At 37.9% G+C, this 17603-nt stretch overlaps 1 long non-coding RNA gene across 10 annotated transcripts in view; it reads right to left on the reverse strand.

Moving 5' to 3' along the window:
* LOC106033752 (uncharacterized) overlaps window positions 1–17603 on the reverse strand; it is a 34304-nt gene that overhangs the window by 15718 nt on the left and 983 nt on the right. For 7 of the 10 annotated variants that reach the window (XR_010834069.1, XR_010834068.1, XR_010834063.1 and 4 more), the window contains exons 2-7: window positions 15996–16106; window positions 11873–11965; window positions 5089–5213; window positions 4689–4838; window positions 339–419; window positions 103–237 (exon numbers count right to left, since the gene is read on the reverse strand). This is a non-coding gene — a long non-coding RNA (uncharacterized lncRNA). Of the gene's footprint in view, window positions 1–102; window positions 238–338; window positions 765–4688; window positions 4839–5088; window positions 5214–11872; window positions 11966–15995; window positions 16107–17364; window positions 17588–17603 lie in introns of those variants that run through there. The other 3 variants (XR_010834066.1, XR_010834064.1, XR_007169958.2) reach the window with 3 other exon arrangements.

Genomic DNA, 17603 nt, shown 5'->3' on the forward strand with positions numbered 1-17603 from the left:
TTTCCAGGCTGAGGAACTCTATACTATTTCTGGTATGGAAGGAGTTTCATACCTTTCTTTATCACTTTTTCTCTATTATCTGATCAGTATTTTTTTGCATACCTATCTTATTTATTTTCAGATAAACTTGTGCAGCAGGCAGTGCCTTGGCCCTGCAGCTGGAGTCTCCTGGTTGCATTTCAGTGAAGGGCATCTCCAGCTTCATGTGACCCGTTTAGGAGATGTTAGTTGTAGCTTCTGAAACAACATAAAAGAACAAGTATGTTTAGGCTTCGTGAAGTAGAGGAGCTGTTTATAACAGCTTAACAAGCATGTCATATCTATTAAGTGCTGCTTACCTTTTCCTCCTTCCTTGGTACTCTCCCAAACCAAATTTCATCTTCTGCTTCTTCCTCTATTATATTCTTCTTTGCTTAAATCTAGTAGTGGAAAAAAACCAACAACATGCATTTCATACGTGCCTCTGGATAGAGATGTTTTAAATGCCTTTTCATATTCAGTAGTAACTTCCTAAATAGGCATGCATGGGAAAAGCTTTGTTACACCACAAAAGCTGTGTAATAGTTAGGCTAGTTTGGCTTCTGCTCTAGCAGGGCCTGTGACACAAGTTCTTGGAAGATCTCCAAGTGTCATGGCATGATGCTGGACAAGGCTGAAGCTGAAGCAGAACAAGGTCCCTTTTATCAAAAAGTCTGGCACGTCTTCAGCATTACAGGGCTGGCGCTGCACAGTGGAACACTGCCTCCCTGCTGAAATACCACCAGCTGTTGAAGAAGAGAGCTCATTTTCAGTCACACAAATGCAAATAGCCAGAAAGCAACATTCAACAATCTAATTAAGGCTGAACAAGAGGAGAAACTTGATATCTTACAACCTAGAAAACAACTAATCATCCCTCTTTGAGTGGTCATTGCTGGAAGTAAAACAAAAATAGCAAACAAACAAAACAAACAAGTAAGAAACAAAAAATACGCAAACCCCAAAACACACAGACACACAAAACAAACCCCACAACATTTCTGGGAAAGCCCTAGGAAAACTATTTCAGGAACAACATACTTTACTTAAATTTCTTCCAGTTTGTTTTTGACCAGCTTTAACAGAATTCACAAGACAAGAATAAAAGGGAAAATATATATCTCCAATTTTACAAAGTCTATGAGCTTTCATTTCAGTGTATATACAATAATAGATGTGAACTTCACAGAGTTACTATTTCAGCACTCCATGGTAGTATTAGGAGAAAAAAACAACCTTGCATAGAAACCTTTCAGTGAAATAGCCTGGCTGTAGTAGATTTACCCTCTAAAAAGCTATAGTTAGTGTTTCAGTTGACACAAAGCTCCAGGAAGAAAGTTTTAGACCCAACGGGAAGAACACCCTGGATGCTTTTCCAGTAAGGGGTAACTACAGCAACCACCAGGCATGGCTATTTGTTCTTTACAGAAAGAGAAGTAAACTTCAGTTGTGCTGCAGCTAGATTAAATATTTGTGAAGCTCATTTAATGTTCTTTCAACAAGTGAACGTATAATGGTCTAAACAGCTGTAATTATAATGCATAAACATAACCTACGAAAATAGATTCTTTTTATAACTTTCCTTGAAAAATGGCTTCAGAGCACTAAAGGTAGTGTACTGATACCAGAAACATTAGGAAGCTGATTACAAGTGTATCTCCTAACACTAGTTATTCAGGTTGCTTGACACTTCCTGTCATCAGAGCAGGATTTCAGTCGTGTAACTTTGCCAAACTCTAAGTGTTTAGCCTCAAGTTTTCTAGCCTGAATGCTAACCCCAGGCTACATTTTAGTGAGAAACACTGATCAAAAGGCACAGCCTAATGATCAAGCTTAGGAATAAGATTTTGTTTTTTAATTCTTGCCACCAAAGGCTTGGGAAAATGGTTCAAATACAGCATTGGCATGGCTCTTGTAGCAGGGATAGACCTCTCGATGCTCTTGTGCAAGTTAGAAAGCCTTGATAAATTGTAACTTGCACACAATCCATGCAGACTTAGATCTTAGTTGCAAAAATCTCAGTATGTCTTGTCTGGCTTGCGCATGCCTGATAAAACTACGTTTTGCAATTTTTGATAAAGCTGTGTGTGCATGAACTCTACAGAGCAATTAAACTTGATTCACTTCCCACAACAAAGCTACTCTGGCTCCAGCACAGAGCTTGTCTTTTCAGAACCTGCATTGATCCTCCTGCTAGGATGCATAAGAAGGAGGAGGAGCAAAGGCTGAGGGCAGGGAGGGAAGCTGATGGGTTGCCTTGGGGAGGTGGCAGGACATGACAGCCCCTGCAGGAGTGGCTGATGACAGTGGTATGCTGGTCCTGGCTGGGAGGACCAGCGCATCTGGCCAAGGGGTCAGCAGGAAAACAGCTGAAAGAACTGGGGTTTGGAGAAGACAAAAGGAGAGGAGGAGCAGGGCAGAGAGTCAAACTGGGACATGAGGAAAAGCACGGGAGATTCGGGAAGGACCACAGCTGCAGTGGTCCAGGCAAGGGAACGAACGAAACAGTAGTAGTTTTTCAAGCAGCAAAAACAGTTTATTGATTTTGAGGATAAAATATTCAAGGTCAGTAGATTTTTTTTTAAATGTGTGTTTTCTGAAAGTTAAGTTCTAAAACAAACTATTTCAAAAGAATAATATTAACCATTCCAACCATAGTAAGAAACATCCAGGTCTTTCCTCGAACAGAAGTTTCCCATGCTGTTCTGAAGGATGTTGGTGTTAGCAAAGAATGTCTGCAGGCAACACACACTCATTTAATTTCTCAAATCCAATTTATGGACAAAAGAGAGGGAAAAATGATCAAATTATGGCTACTAGTAGTTCTTGAATTTTACCTCTATGATTGTGCTGATGCCTTTTTTTTTTTCAGATTCCTGTCTCTAAGCTTATTGGCATTTCCTCATGCCATGAAAAGGTAAAACTAATTTACTGAGAGATTATAGAGTAGTTAATTTATGTTGGTTTAGGCAATGATTCAGCTTCTGTCTGACATGAAACATCAATCTCTGTTTCCCTTTGGCTTGTGGATAGATGTGACTAACTTAACATAGCCACACAGGTAAGTTAAGGAGTCTTACGGATAAGGCAAGGAAATAAGAGTGCTGCTCCTTGAAAAGCAGAATTACACTTCAGAACAGCAGCTATCACTTTAACCTTCTAACTGCTGAGCATTGGCAGCATTCCTGAGCTGTGCTTCCATGTCCTGTAATGCCAGCTATGAGGAGGGAGTAACTTGCTGCCAGTGGCCTTGATAAACCATTAGGCTTAACATTCAGATGGAAAGAGATGTGAATGGTGTGGTTTTGTTTGTTTGTTTACCTCAACATTTTCTACAAGTGAACAGCTTTTGCTTTTTCTTTCTAGAAGGAATCTATCTGTATGTAACAAAGCACTAATAGGGCCTTGAAGATGATCAGAAGGCTGGAGCACCTCTCCTATGAAGAAAGGCTCAGAGAGCTGGGCATGTTCAGCCTAAAGAAGAGGAGGCTCTGGGGTGACCTCATTGCAGCTTTTCAATACTTAAAGGGGGCTTATAAAAAAGATGGAGAGCAACTTTTTGCCCAGTCAGATAATGACAAGGGGGAATGGTTTTAAACTAAAAGAGGGGAGATTTAGATTAGAGGTTAGGAGGAGATTCTTCACTCGGAGCATGGTGAGGCACTGGAGCAGGCTGCCCAGAGAAGCTGTGGATGCCCCATCCCTGGAGGTGTTCAAGACCAGGATGGACAAGGCCCTGGGCAACCTATCTAGTGGGTGGCATCCCTGCCTATGGCAGGGGGGTTGGAACTAGATGATTTTTAAAGTCCCTTCCAACCTGAGCCATTCTCTGATTCTATGATTCTTCCTTGCTTAAATGCCGATCATGAACTGCCTGTCATTCAGAGAAAGACATCTCATCAGGCAGCCTCTCCATGCTGGTGTTTTTGGCATACTGGTGGTGTCCTCCTCTTTCTCTTGGTCACTTTGTTTGGGCATATTTTACCACACAGAGGTGCTGCAAACAGGATATAAACACCTTCAAGGTACAAAGCAATTATTCATTGCCCTATGCACACAGGCAATAGGCTGGGACTAACAAGTTCCCAGACCAAAGAAGCTGGCTCAATGTTGTGTTGGCCCAGCATTAACAGCCCATAACTGAGACTAGGTATTATTGCACAGAAATCATTTCAGAACATCATTAGTGAAAGCCAAAATTAACCCTCTCAATTGTCTAAACTTGAGACAACCCTGCTTATCAGGGTCTAAAAAAAAATATTTGGTACTAGACTGTTTCTGCTTGCATTAGCAAAAGAGTTACTTTTAAGGACCTTTCAGGAAATGCAGGTCCAGCAATCCTAATGCAGCAGAAAGTTTCATGACTGAAACTTCGGGACAAACCTGAGTTCACAGTGAAGGAAAGGCAATCAGAGGATATTACAAACCTGTCATATATTGATGAAGATGTGAGACAAGTCTGTGACACAAAACCAAAACTGAAATTCTTATATGTAACAGTACATCTGGCACTTGTGGGCATCCTTCTATATTGAACACATGTAAAAATATCTTATTTTAAGACTTACCTCATCAGTCATGCCACTTAAAAGTCTTACTCACTGATTAGTCTAAAAGTTGTATCTTTGTAAAGGAACTTATTCCTTTCACTGCAGTTGCATGTCTCTTACCAATTGCCAGTGAAATACAGTTCCTGCCAAGCTCCAGGATAAGAGGAACATTCAGAAATTGCATTTATGTTATGAATTACATCATGTTGCTATGCTCTTGAACCATTCAGGAAATATTCCCCTTCTTTCAAAAAGCCTTTGATCTGCTTCCTGGGAAAAGAAACAATTTTTAATCTTACTTGGTGACAGAGAAAGACTTTTTTACATTTTTAATTCAAGTTAATAAAAAAGCATGACAATTTATCTGATATCTCCAGGGAAATTTATGTCTGTATCAGGTGTACAACACTGACACAATTGATAGAGAAAGAATACATTGCTAACACATTCAGAAACACCAAATACGTAGACCTGGTTGCTGAGCAGTCACATTTTTGCAGATTTCTAAGTGTTGCCCTACTATAAAATTTGTCCAGAGCCTCGTTCTTTGGATAGGTATGCTCCTCAACTTCACCCATGGTCAGTCTCTGACAGCTGCCAGCATTGGCCTCTCCAGCTCTTCTCCCTCCATAGCACTTGTGACGGCTGTGAAGAAAAACCGTATCCTTATCACCCTTCCATTTGCTAGGCTAATCCATCCAAGCTCTTTTATTCTTCTCCTGTAAGATATGCTAATGTCTCCTCTGATCATGCTAGCAGATAAATTCATCTTTCTTGATAAGGGGTGGCTTTCTCTAATAAAGGCCTTTGTTTTTAAAAGTCCTAATTTGTGTTATTTGAGGTACCTGTAAAGGGCTATGAAGGCATAATCTAGTTCTGTGTGCTTTTTCTGATCTTATTGTTTTAAATAGAAAAGTAAATATTAACATCACAGAAGCACATTACATAGACTCAACTACTATAAACTTAAAATGAACAATATTATAATCAAACCAAAATGGCTGCTGAGATTAGATCAGTGTGTGACCAATTATATTGGCTTAGCTCACCAGTTTATGAAATCATAAAGCTAGTACAGTGTGTAATCAAAGTGTGTGTCCAACAAAGAGAAGAATTGCTATGTGTTAATTTTGCGTCAGGTGATTGAAAGAGGAGTTGTTTCCTGCTGAAAAAAGACCTATCAGTAATAGAGAGCTTTAACAACCTGGGGATTACTAGTGCCAGGATTCATGGAGCAAAGGACATTGCCTGAAAGAGAAGATAAAGCCTGTTTAGCTAATCTTGAGGAACTACAGAGACCTAAGCAGGCCTTCTGTAGTTTTCTGCTTCAACGCTTTCTCCTTAAAATTTCATTGCAGTTGTGGTGCTATTGTTTACTCTCCTTAGTTATTACCTGCCTTTACCCACGTGAACACAAAGCTTGCAAAGGGTTTTGCAACGAGGTCAGTTTCTGGACCAGCCTTAAGACTAACAACAGTGGGTTAACATGGCCTACATTCAGATTTCTCTTTTTTGGTCTCAATTTAAACAACAGGGGTTCATTTTTCTGTGAATTATGAGTTCTTATACAAACCAGCACTGTCTGATCTTCCTTGTACATTATTGCACAGGTTGACAGCCAAGTTATTTGTGCACTCTGGACAGGAACTGAGTGAACCAGTCCTTTTCAAGTGGGAAATCTTTAGACATGAGTCCCATTCAGAACTGATCTTGATCACCCAATGCCGAGGAAAAAACCTTAGAAAGGATCCATCTATCTTTTAAAATGCATAATCACCTGCTATATAATGAGAATCCACATGACTGGAAACATTTTTTTTTGAGAACATACAATAAGTTACATGCCAAATCTGTTTTTCAAGATAATAATTCTTCTGCATCCACCCAAATTTTCCAATTTCTGGGTAATCTGAACACTCATTATCTTTGGTAAAACAAACAAACAAGCAAAAAAACCCACTAAATTGATTTCTTAAAATGTTGGAATTGTGTCTAAGTTGCCATCTCTTATCTTTACAGTACGTAAAAAGGTTGTATTTTGGAATTTGATCTACTTTAGTTCACAAACTAGCATTGTACAGTTAAATATTCTCAGTACTTCTCAAATGTTCAATAAAAAGAAGAGTTTTTCAAACTATCTCATAAGTAAAAAATGGTGTTTTTTATACAGTGTAATTGCATTAATTATGAAAGACAAATTGGAAAAAAAAGTTTTCTGATCACAACCTGACAAACACATTCAAGACTGAGCTGGCTGAAACACTTATTAATTATAATATGCTTTTATACTTTCCTGACTGCACCAATTCCCAGAAATATTGTAAGTGGTGCTTCTGAACACAGTTTAACTCCCCAGTAAACATACCCATCTGCTCAGTGTTTTCCTTCCTGCCTAACTTTTACCTCTGCGGTAAAAGCAGCTGACTGAGGGCATTAGGTAAGAAATACGTCTGCTCTTACAGACTGTCTTGTTATAATGATATTGGAAATCAGGTGATGTTAGTTCTAACAGTTGATACCTATGTTGACAAATGCCAACTAGAGTTCAGGGATTTGGGTGACGGGAAGCTTCAGTGCTTACCACCTTTAGTACCTAAGCGCTAAAGAAGCCTTTTTATATGCTTCTGGATAGCTCTATCCTGGAGACAGTTACAATTTAAAATGGTGTTTCTCAAAATTGTAAATGCTTGAAGTAGGTAAAATTTGATGTGGTTATGAGCAAAATTGTCATGTTGTGGAAATGGTTAGGACTCCACTTATTTCAAATATTTTCTTATTCTCAGAAGTAGCATCATCTTCAAATTTGATTATTTTAATGGCAAAGGTGTACATACAGCACACACGAAGTTTAGGATAGTGTAAGGAACTTTCTAAACTCTGGTGGGTTGCCTCTCATGCTGCTGACAAATTTCAGAGGTAGGATGGTGGCAAAATTCAACTCATGAAAGCTATGTATATCACACCTGGTCTGCACTTTGTACATAAAATCTGAGTCTCCCATTTTTACCCCTGGGAATTTTCTGCTAGCAATTATCAGTTTCACAGGTACAACAGCCTCTATAGGGAATGAGACGTATTGCAAATCAGACAATTGCAACACCACAGTTATGGTTTGTGTGTTACTCCTGTGCAGTTATGCCAAAATACCGAATACAGAACCTGTTCTGCTAGTTGCCATAAAGGCAAGTGCTTGTATCATAACTCTTCTTGTAAAGTGAAAGTGGACAATGTGTGTTATGTGGTCAATCACACACTACTTATGTGTGGCCAGCTTGGTTTTAAGCAGAGCACGCTGTTTCCTGCAGCAGTTTGCCAGCTCATGGATTCAACTTTGCTTAGAGGCCATGTGTCTCCATGCTTACTCCGGCTTCTCTGTGAGAGAGCACAAAATATCCTTCAAGCAAATAAAAAGCTTAGTTCAGTTCAGAGGATCAGAAGATGTCTTACATGTTTGCTAGTCCTTAGTTTTTACAGTGGGGGCTGGCTGTTCTATTCTTACTAATCTCTTCCCATTTAATGAGACTTTTGGAACTAGCCTACTTTTGGAACTAGCCAGTGTCTAATTTAAATCCAGCTTAGATCTTCATCTGTGCATTTTAGAGGAAATAATATAATTTTTAAAAAGTTTGAAATGAGAATTACTGTTTAATTCTCAGACTTGCAAGAGAAATGTTTATTGTTGGGGAAAATACATAGATATCTAACCAGGACATTATCTGGTATTATATAAAGGCAAATGGGAGCTGAACAAAGTCAACATCGGGAGACAGACTAAAAAGTATTTGTGCTGGACACTACTCCTTCAGAGGTTTCACCTGGAGGAAAAACATTTAGTTTGATATTTTAAATGACTTTTAAACTGAAATGTAAATAGTGAATGTTTGAATATGAGAGGTTTTTGATCTAGCTGTGGAATTCAGATGGATCCCTGTACCTGTGCAGTTAGCCTGTCTACATGTCTAGGATTTGGTATAAAGTGTAGGGAGACAGGGCTTTTGATGTGAGTCTGCAGTTCAGAATTGCTATTTTGAATTCTTAAAATGTGTAAGCCAGAAGATTTGTCATTCAAACAGTCTAGATCACCTCATTGATTTCTACAGACTCCTGCAGCACAGCATATGAGTGCTTAATTCATGTACATGTTTAATATTTAACAGAGTGCTTCTTCGTTACAGTAACAACAGGGAAAAAAATACATATGGTTTGCTGCTGTCAAAAATAAAGACCTAGAAGAACAACAAGCAGAGGCTGTTCATTTCTTTCTCATCTGCCAAGTAGTACCTTTCACCTAAAAAAAAAAAATAAATCTGGAAAAGTAGTTGCTATGTTGTTATTTTTATTAGGTATTATTGCATAGCTTTTACTTCCTTTTGATAAGGGACAGCTTGAAATACATACAACAACTTACAATTCAATTCCTATCCACAACCTTGAACCTTTCCAAGTCATGTATGTTGACTGTTCAGAGGGTTAATGGTTTCAAGAGAAAAGCAAGCTTATGAAATAAGGCTAAATCTATAAATAGTTTGATTATTGAATGCTGGTGCTTAGGGCTTTGGAATATGTGGTAATTGAAGAGTTTGTGTTTCCCAATATTTTCTACAAATAATTAACAAATTATATAGACTAGGTCAGGCTGCCTTTACTGCTTCCTAAGCAGGATGCAGGAGACTGTGGGGGCAATTTGTTAAGAGGTCAGGAAGAGTAGAATAAAGTTAGCATTGTAAAAAATAAACATGAATCAGATTTAGCTAAATAACTTGGTTCTTTGTAATTTTTTTCCTCTTCTTATGGAAAGCTTTTTATTCACATCATAATGAAGGGCAAGGAAAAGTAAATTGCACTGATTTGTAGGAGAGGTTTAAGAAATACGGAGCCATTCTGCTGAAAAGGACAAAGACAGGGAACAGACCAGTAGCGTTATTTCCCTGGGCTTCCTTTGGCCCTGGTGATGTGGTTCGATGACGTTGAAGTCACATAATAAAGAGGAAAAATGGCAGCTAACTTTCTCCCATGCCAGAGGACTGACTCCAGCTGTTAATGTGGAGGAGCAGAGGCTGCTGTGCATATGGACTTGGTCTCTTTGGGACCTCCGAAGCAGAACTCAGGGAGATTCTGCCTTTTGGGATGCTCTTTCTTTTTCTCATAGCAAACACTGGGATCAGTGATAATCACCGAGGTTTGCACTGGTGTATTTAATAAATAGACTCTGTACAGCCTGAGGACTGCTGATTCATAGCACATCGATCTGTCTAGTCCATACCGTTGTCTGATGCTTCCTGAATAATCAATTACTGGTGTTGGTCATACCATTCTGCTTTGGTTTACCTGCAAATTTCATAAGTATCCAGTTTGTTCTGGGATTTTCTCTCTCCCTATTATTAAATGTAAAGCATATTGGACATCAACAGCTATCCATGAAAAACAATCATTATTGTGACGGATTTCTTCTCCATCTACGTAATTTCTCTCTGAACATTACCTGTTACAATCTCAACTTTAGCCACTTTATAATATATGTGTACTTGTCCTCTATTTTAATACAAGTTTTTTTAAATAATTCAATTTTTTTAAAAGAATAATTAAACATCAAATAAGATTTTTAAAATAGTGATTTGCCATTGGGCACTGTACAAAATGCATTGCTTATATCTTCTTAGATTAGGCCTAGCAAATTCTTCTGGTCTGTGGAGCTAGTTATCCTGTCAAAGAAAGACAGCAACTGGTATGACACGATCTACTTTTCATAAATCTGTGTTGCAAATTATTTCAGCCTGGTGACTCAGGCTTAATTTCTTTGGGTATCTACACAAGATCCTCAGTTTAGAGTGTTCTCCTTAGCTCCCATCCACTCAGATCCTGAGCCAAAGTTATCTTCTTATCTAGGGCCTCCAGGCTTATGGTGCTGGAGGCAAGCAGCACACCCAAGTAGGGTTCAGCCTGGATTTTAATTTGATGTGGAGGGATTATGAGATGCAGTGCTGTTAACTGCTTTTGGGAGTTCCTCCTCAACTTTATTCCTAAATCACACAGATGATTTAAACTTCAGAAGTGATTTTGAGCTAAATCAGAGACAGCCAGCCAGCCAGGCACCAGTCTTCTGCAGGGTATTGCCTCCCCTGACAGTTTCGATTCCTTTTGCTTGAACTGGCCACCCACATAATTTGGGCACCACAGAACTCAATTTGACATAATCTGTGTGAGATTTTCCGTAGAGCTGAGGTCAATTCTGCTGGCATTGTATCTGATCATATCACTTTTACCCTTGCATTTCTCTACTATGCTTGTTGTTCTGAGATACACATTTGAACTGACAGAATAATTAAAAATCATTGATACAGGACTTATGCTTTTGTGTGCTGGCTCTTTCAATATTCTGTCATGGAGATCACCGGGAACAGCTCATGTCTGTGCTTTTCCTGAAAAGCTGCCAATTCTACTTCTCTGTACTTTCTGCCTTAGGTATGCTGACTTTCTCCACTGTCTTTACCAAAAACTGAAGTAAAGTTTTTCTATGGACTTTGGCCTGTATTCACATTGCTCACAATCACTTCTGTATGTGGTCACCAAATTCTCCAGTCCATGCCCACTTTTTAAATAATGTCAACTCTCCAGAGCTTTATCTTTTGTAGTTAAGTTTATAATGTCTGACAGTTCTTGTATAGTGAAGTGTTTCCCTTCCTGACCTCAGGGCAAGGAAACAGTATTCCTGCTTCAGTCACATTGCACTGGCACGTGGCTTAGTCACACTGCAGCTACAGATCCCTGGATGAGGTCATCGAACAGTTTGATGAGAGGTGACGGCTGTGCTAACAACATCTGCAGTAACATGAAAAACTATGCAGGCTTTCAGGGAGCAAAAAACAAAGCAAAACTGGTTTCTTTTACCTGGCACATGTCAGCTCTGTGACTTTTTTCTCTTATTGACCATTCCTGACTTTTACAGCAGAACCCTCTTACAAAGGATAGTGAAATAATGTCTGTCTTCAAATTCTTGGAGTTGTTACAACTTTCATATTCTATTTTTACACCTACAAATTTACTGATTTTATGGCCTCATCAAACAGAAAAAAATAGTGATTCTAAGTTCATTTGTTTTTAGTTGCCATGTCCTCAGATGTCAAAAAGAGGCAAGAGTTTCAGCAGGTGAACTCAGCACTTTCTGAGTTCACAGGCATTCAAAAGCATTTTACAAACTTTCACGTGAGACTGAATGATTTCACTTACAACAAATCTGACAGACAACACTAAGACTTTCTTGCTGAGATGTGTAGAAAGACCTCTCTCCAAAATTAGGAGCTTACCTGCTCATGAGTATGCCCATGGCGTGCGAAGATGGATTGCCTCGCAGGGTCTTGTGGAGTTGTGACCTTGATGACTGTTACTCCTGGCTGACTCTGGAATTGGTGAAATGCATTAAAAACATAAGGCATCCCATATTAATGTTTCCAGCCACAACTAAGAATCTGAAAATTTTAGGGCATCTTATAAATAGATTCTGTAAAAAGTAGGTGACAGTGAAGATTTTTGATTTCCTGTTGCTTAGATTTTTTTTTCCTTTTTTTTTTTTTTTTTTTAACCAAAACTGTCTAGTTCAGCAACGTCTGGAGTAAGGGTGCCTTCTGTGAGAAGAAAGAAAGTCTTGCTCTTGATTTTCTGAGTTCATAGTAAGTGGGATATTTGGTATTTTTCTTAACTTCATAATTTAAAGACAGACCTACATCTGGAAAATTAATAACTGTTAATAAACAAAGGGTATTATAACTGCAACACCCTACTGTTCTTCTCTTAGCACTTTCCAAAGCAAACTTCAGCTGATAATAAGTGATTGTGCTACCTTTCAGCATCCCCTTTCTTTAAAACCAGTCAACACTTTTCCAAAAAAGCCACTCATTAAATTTATCTTGAACAATTCTATCTTTTACCATTTAGTGAGTTTTCTGGAGAACTGTTCCAATATGCAAGTTAATGTGCAAATAACTGAAATTGTTATCAAGTGAAATGGCTTGTCTTTGTATTCATAGATATTCATATGGGCTTTCACAATGACTAAGTTCAAATTCTTACCAAGTGAATAAAATTACGCTTATCATTCGAAAGCAAGTGTGTTTGGTCCAGACTAGACTATTACTGCTTCTTTCCCCACTCAAAGGCAACATATTCACTGAAACAAGTTTATTTTTATTTTAGGCGATTTTCTTACATAGCTAGTGGCTTTTTCATCTTCACAGCACATCACTGAAGAAAAAAGCTATGACTTCCAGAAATACCATCAAATAAAGTCCTCATAAAAAATTAAGTTAGATTCCTTTTATGATGCAACTTAGCTGGTTTTTTGAAGATTCCCTGGCTCGGGATAAAAGATAGCAGTAATTTATAATTCAAAGCTCAGTTGGTATGACATACATGTGATCAACACTGATCAGAAAGACCAATCCTCTTGGCTTAGACATTTCACACAAAAAATGCAAGTTCTAATTAATAAATGTCCTAGACACAGATAAGGCACAGCAGATCATGGAAATGATTCTTTGAACTCCCTTGAAAACCACCTGACATAATAAGACTGTATGTGTATCCTCATTTGTGGATACAACATTATTTCTTACCATGTGGAATCTATGCAGTATTTTTTCTTTTGTAATCACATGAAAGCTGTGAAGAGCTTTGGGTCTAAGCTTTGAACAAAGAACAGTCAATAGGACTGTCATTTTTTTAATCCAGATTTTCTCTGAAGACTTGTTCATAGTATGAAGTGAGGCTTGTCCTGGAGTATAATGGGAAAGGGTGCATATCTATTTATTCAGAAACAGAGGTGGCATTTTTATATGCAAAAATTACAACTATTGCGTTAGAATTTAGACAGCTCATCTAGTTTAAAATTATCCTGAGAAACAAAACTGGGGTTTCTCCAAATGGGTGAAGGCATTTTTATTAATAAGCTTTGTCCCTGTGCAAAACAGCTGTGCCTTGGCAATAGTAGCTGAAGTTAACACTAGCTTCTTATACTGACGCTCTTCCATTTGCTTATCAATTAGTTCTTCCATTTTTGCGCCTGGGAAAATCTTTTATATTTTATTGTTCTGTCACAGAAAGGGAAAAGGACACACTGAAACAGTATTCCATTTTTTTGCAGATACTAATTCTCCCACATTCTCCACCGAGAACTGGAAGCTTCCAGCTGTCACAAGGGAAAAGGGAAAGCAGATTACTATATGTTGGCATCTTCTTAGTGTTTCAACCATCTTAATATATTGTATTATGTTGGGTTTACTCATTGCTAATATATTTGAGGTACGCGTTGCAAAAATTCCCAATATTGATCTTAGGAAATTATTGCCTAGCTGGTTGTAAGGCAATTTGGGTGTTTTTAGTGAAAAAATATTGTTAATATAAAAATTTAACATAATAAAAAAAACACAGCAATATCATATTGTATTATTTCCATGGAATACTGTGGGGTTTTTTAGATAAAGGAGGATGGTAAAATTATCAATACTGATTTCTTTCATCTGTTAAGTCCAAAAATGTGTCTTAAATATATAGTTACTTCTTCTGACACTGTTACAGTCAAAAATTACATCATGGGAGATTCTAAGTAGCTAAAAGGTATTTAAAAAAAACAACAAAACCCAAAAAACTCAGAATCAGAGTGAATAAGGAACAAGTTGCTCATGGAGGCTGTGGCATAACCATTTTTGGACATTTTCAAAACTTGTACAGGCAAGGCTTTTGGCAACCTGATCTAACTCATCAGAAAATCCTCTAATCTCAGTGTGGTTTGTGGTGAAGAGAGTTGATGCCACATTACTTGGCTGATTTCCCAACAGCTAACAGGCATATACTCTGTTTAGTGAGGTACAGTGGATAAAATTTGCCATCTGTTCACTTGCCAACAGTCAGATGGTAGGAGCTGGAGATTTTGTAATATTAATGCAGTAAAATATGAGAAGAAAGCTTGGTTATTGAGCAATCAGTCCATGTACCCACCTCAGATTAGCATTATGCTGTGACTATCATTTATTTATGTGTACAAAATTGTGTAATACGCAACACCAAGCAAATATTTGTTGTTACAGTGTGAAGGTCTATTCACAAAACCGATGCTTTAAACTTTAAACTTTCAATGCAGATATTTTTTTTTTTAGGTTTAATTTTTTTTAAAGTTTTACCTCAGTGATTTGAGCAAATCTTGCCATGTAAATAAGTTTTGCTACAGTGCTGTATTTCTGTTTTCTTTTTACAAAATTATTATGCATTGATGGAGTCATCAGATCCTTCTATTTAATGAAATACTACCATAATACACAAGGAGCATGTTTTCATGACTTTTAGCTGAGTGAAACTAGTGATTCCATTCACATTTATCAACTCAGTCATGTCTATTCAACATTGGTATTTAGAAGAAATAGGCAAAATGCATGTTTTTTTCCTGCAGTGAATGAACATTTTCTGTGTATTCAATGAATGGTAAGCAAATACCAAAGGTTCTGCTTGTCCTGTATCTGTTCTTCTAGACACAGAACTTATATGTCATGTAACTGTTTTTTTTTTTTTTTTTTCATTTTGGACTGTTTACCTTTTTCATTGAGAACACAAAAGGAATGGTACCTACCAACAGACAGGAGATGCATTAATGTCATTTTTGAGTGGCATCCTATCTGCAAGGGAGGCTCATGAAGACTACCAAAGGATTGTTTGGTAATAAAGGTGCAAAATTATGCATCTTTATTTACCAGAAATATCTCAGTAATTACAAGTAACTGCATATATGTCTATGGTTGATAAAATATCTATTAAAACCACCTTCTTTACAGTTCATCCATTCATAATTCCATTCTGTTTCCCCTTTATGTTTTTAATACATGTAGGTTTTACTGAAGCAGAATATTTGACGCAGACTTGCCTTTCTGGGGCTTTTTTCCCAGATGAAATCACATTATTTTATGAGCAATTTTTGATCCACTAGGCCATATATTTCTGTTTGTTAGAGAAGCATGTTTGTAAAGAGCAATAGTAATTTCATTTACTCAAATGCATGCTTTAACAAGATGATTTTCAAAAATCACTTTGGTTAATTGGGAAATGAATTGACTACATACAAGCTGTTTTCTTCTTTTTTTTTCCCAAAAATTCATAGTTGTGATAAATTGATCTTTGCTTTTTGCTGTGCAGAAATCATTATGACTGTTATGAAATGCAGAGAAAATGGATATATCATCCTGTTTATGTTCCACAATTGTTATAGAGAACATTTAGTGCCATTGATTTGCACAATTGCTCTTATATACTCTGATATAAGAGCATAAGCTGCTGTTAGCTTTTGCTCAAAACTTAGTTATTCAGCCATGGTTTATATATAAAAAGAGTAGTAAGTGATGGTCTTTTAAAGCTTGATAAAAACGATCACAAATGGAGGTTTGTTACCTAACAGCAGGAGCTCTGTGCACAATTTTCCATCTTGTTTTCTTGCATTGATGATTCCCTGTGATACAAATTGATTTGATGGATTTGAACAGCCAACACTGCACAAAAGAACTAAAAAAAAAAAGAAAAGAAAAAAAAGTAATTTTCTGTAGTTTCTATAACTTACATAATTAGCAATTTGTCTTTGTGTCTGAAGTTAAACAGAGCTTAAAATGAGAATTTGATCATTTTTGGCTAAAAGTCCCTCCTCTGTTTCAAACATGCAGAAATGCAGAAATCAATCACATGGCAAAGAAGTTTTAAGCCATTATGGAAGATAAGTTGCATCAACATGCTACTTAAGGTTAAAAAAAAAATCAGCATTGACTTTGGAAAACAGAAATAATGGTATGAATGGCTAGAATTCTCAAAAGAACAAAAATGGCACTAACAACTAAATATAAAACCAATTTATCCAAATATAGGCGCAGACCAGTCTTGCAAAAGGGCTAGAATACAACATGTACCTATGTTTTTGACTAATACAGTGACTATTAATAAAGCATCTGACAGTGCTTTTACAAGAACTGCCACAGTACGCATGATGGAACAGACACCCAGTGTGCACTGCTATGTCATTGTGATCAGTAGTGGGTGCTTATGGAAAAATATTAAGAAGGTGAGACTTTCCAATTATGAACCTCCCCGGGATTTCCATGTGTCTCCAGCATACAGTGATATGACTTCCCCAGTCAAATCACGTGGATCATTGTGTTTAACAGCCATTGTCAGCCTGAACTTTGGTTTTAGTGGCATAAGGGTCTGCCTTATGCACTGAATCTTTAATGTTGAAAAATGCGTGCAGAGAATGTGGGCACGTATATTTACAGCAATGTGCAGATGTGGCATGTATCTCTTAGAATGTTAAATAAGGTGCCAAATAAAGAATCTTCTTGTGTTGCTTGCATGCTCTGGGCTGCAGTCTGTGCTTTACTGCATATTTCACAAACCAAAAAATGCGTTTGACAGATAACTTTAGGTATTGCACTGTAGTCCCCCTGAAATTTAAAGTTCTGCTCTACCATCAACATGGCTACCTGCAGATTTACCACACAGGGCTGCATGTTCTCATCTACTTTCTCTGTAGTGCCTTTAACTCCCTGAAAGATGTGTTTTTTAGAATCAACATTCTTGTTTGTGATCCCTTTGTCTGCCAGTGTTCATGTCACTTGGTCAGCTAGATTAACAGCAATGATTTTTTTCCCTGCGCTGTCAAAACAAACCAGGTTCAGTCAAGCCGTAGCCAAAATGGCGGCTAGCATATCTCCTAAATAAACAGGTGGACAGGAAAGATGGCACCACCACATCAAAGCTCAGTGCTCGCACTTACACGCTGTACCAGGCTGCAGCTCAGGCACAGAACAGCTTTTCTCAGGAACCAGCTGAGATAAACTCTGGGCAGCCCTGGGAGGCCTGTAGGGCACGCTGGAGTCTCCAGGGGGTGTCTGAGCACACCTAGGGGCACCGGGAAGCTTTCAGGGTGAGCCAGGCAACAGAGACCCCCTGGAAGATTATAGTGTGCGCTGGGAGGCCTCCAGCGCTCTCTAGAGTGCAGTGGGGGTCCCGGGA

Source organism: Anser cygnoides, chromosome 11 (assembly GCF_040182565.1).
Source record: "Anser cygnoides isolate HZ-2024a breed goose chromosome 11, Taihu_goose_T2T_genome, whole genome shotgun sequence".
NCBI lineage: Eukaryota > Metazoa > Chordata > Aves > Anseriformes > Anatidae > Anser > Anser cygnoides.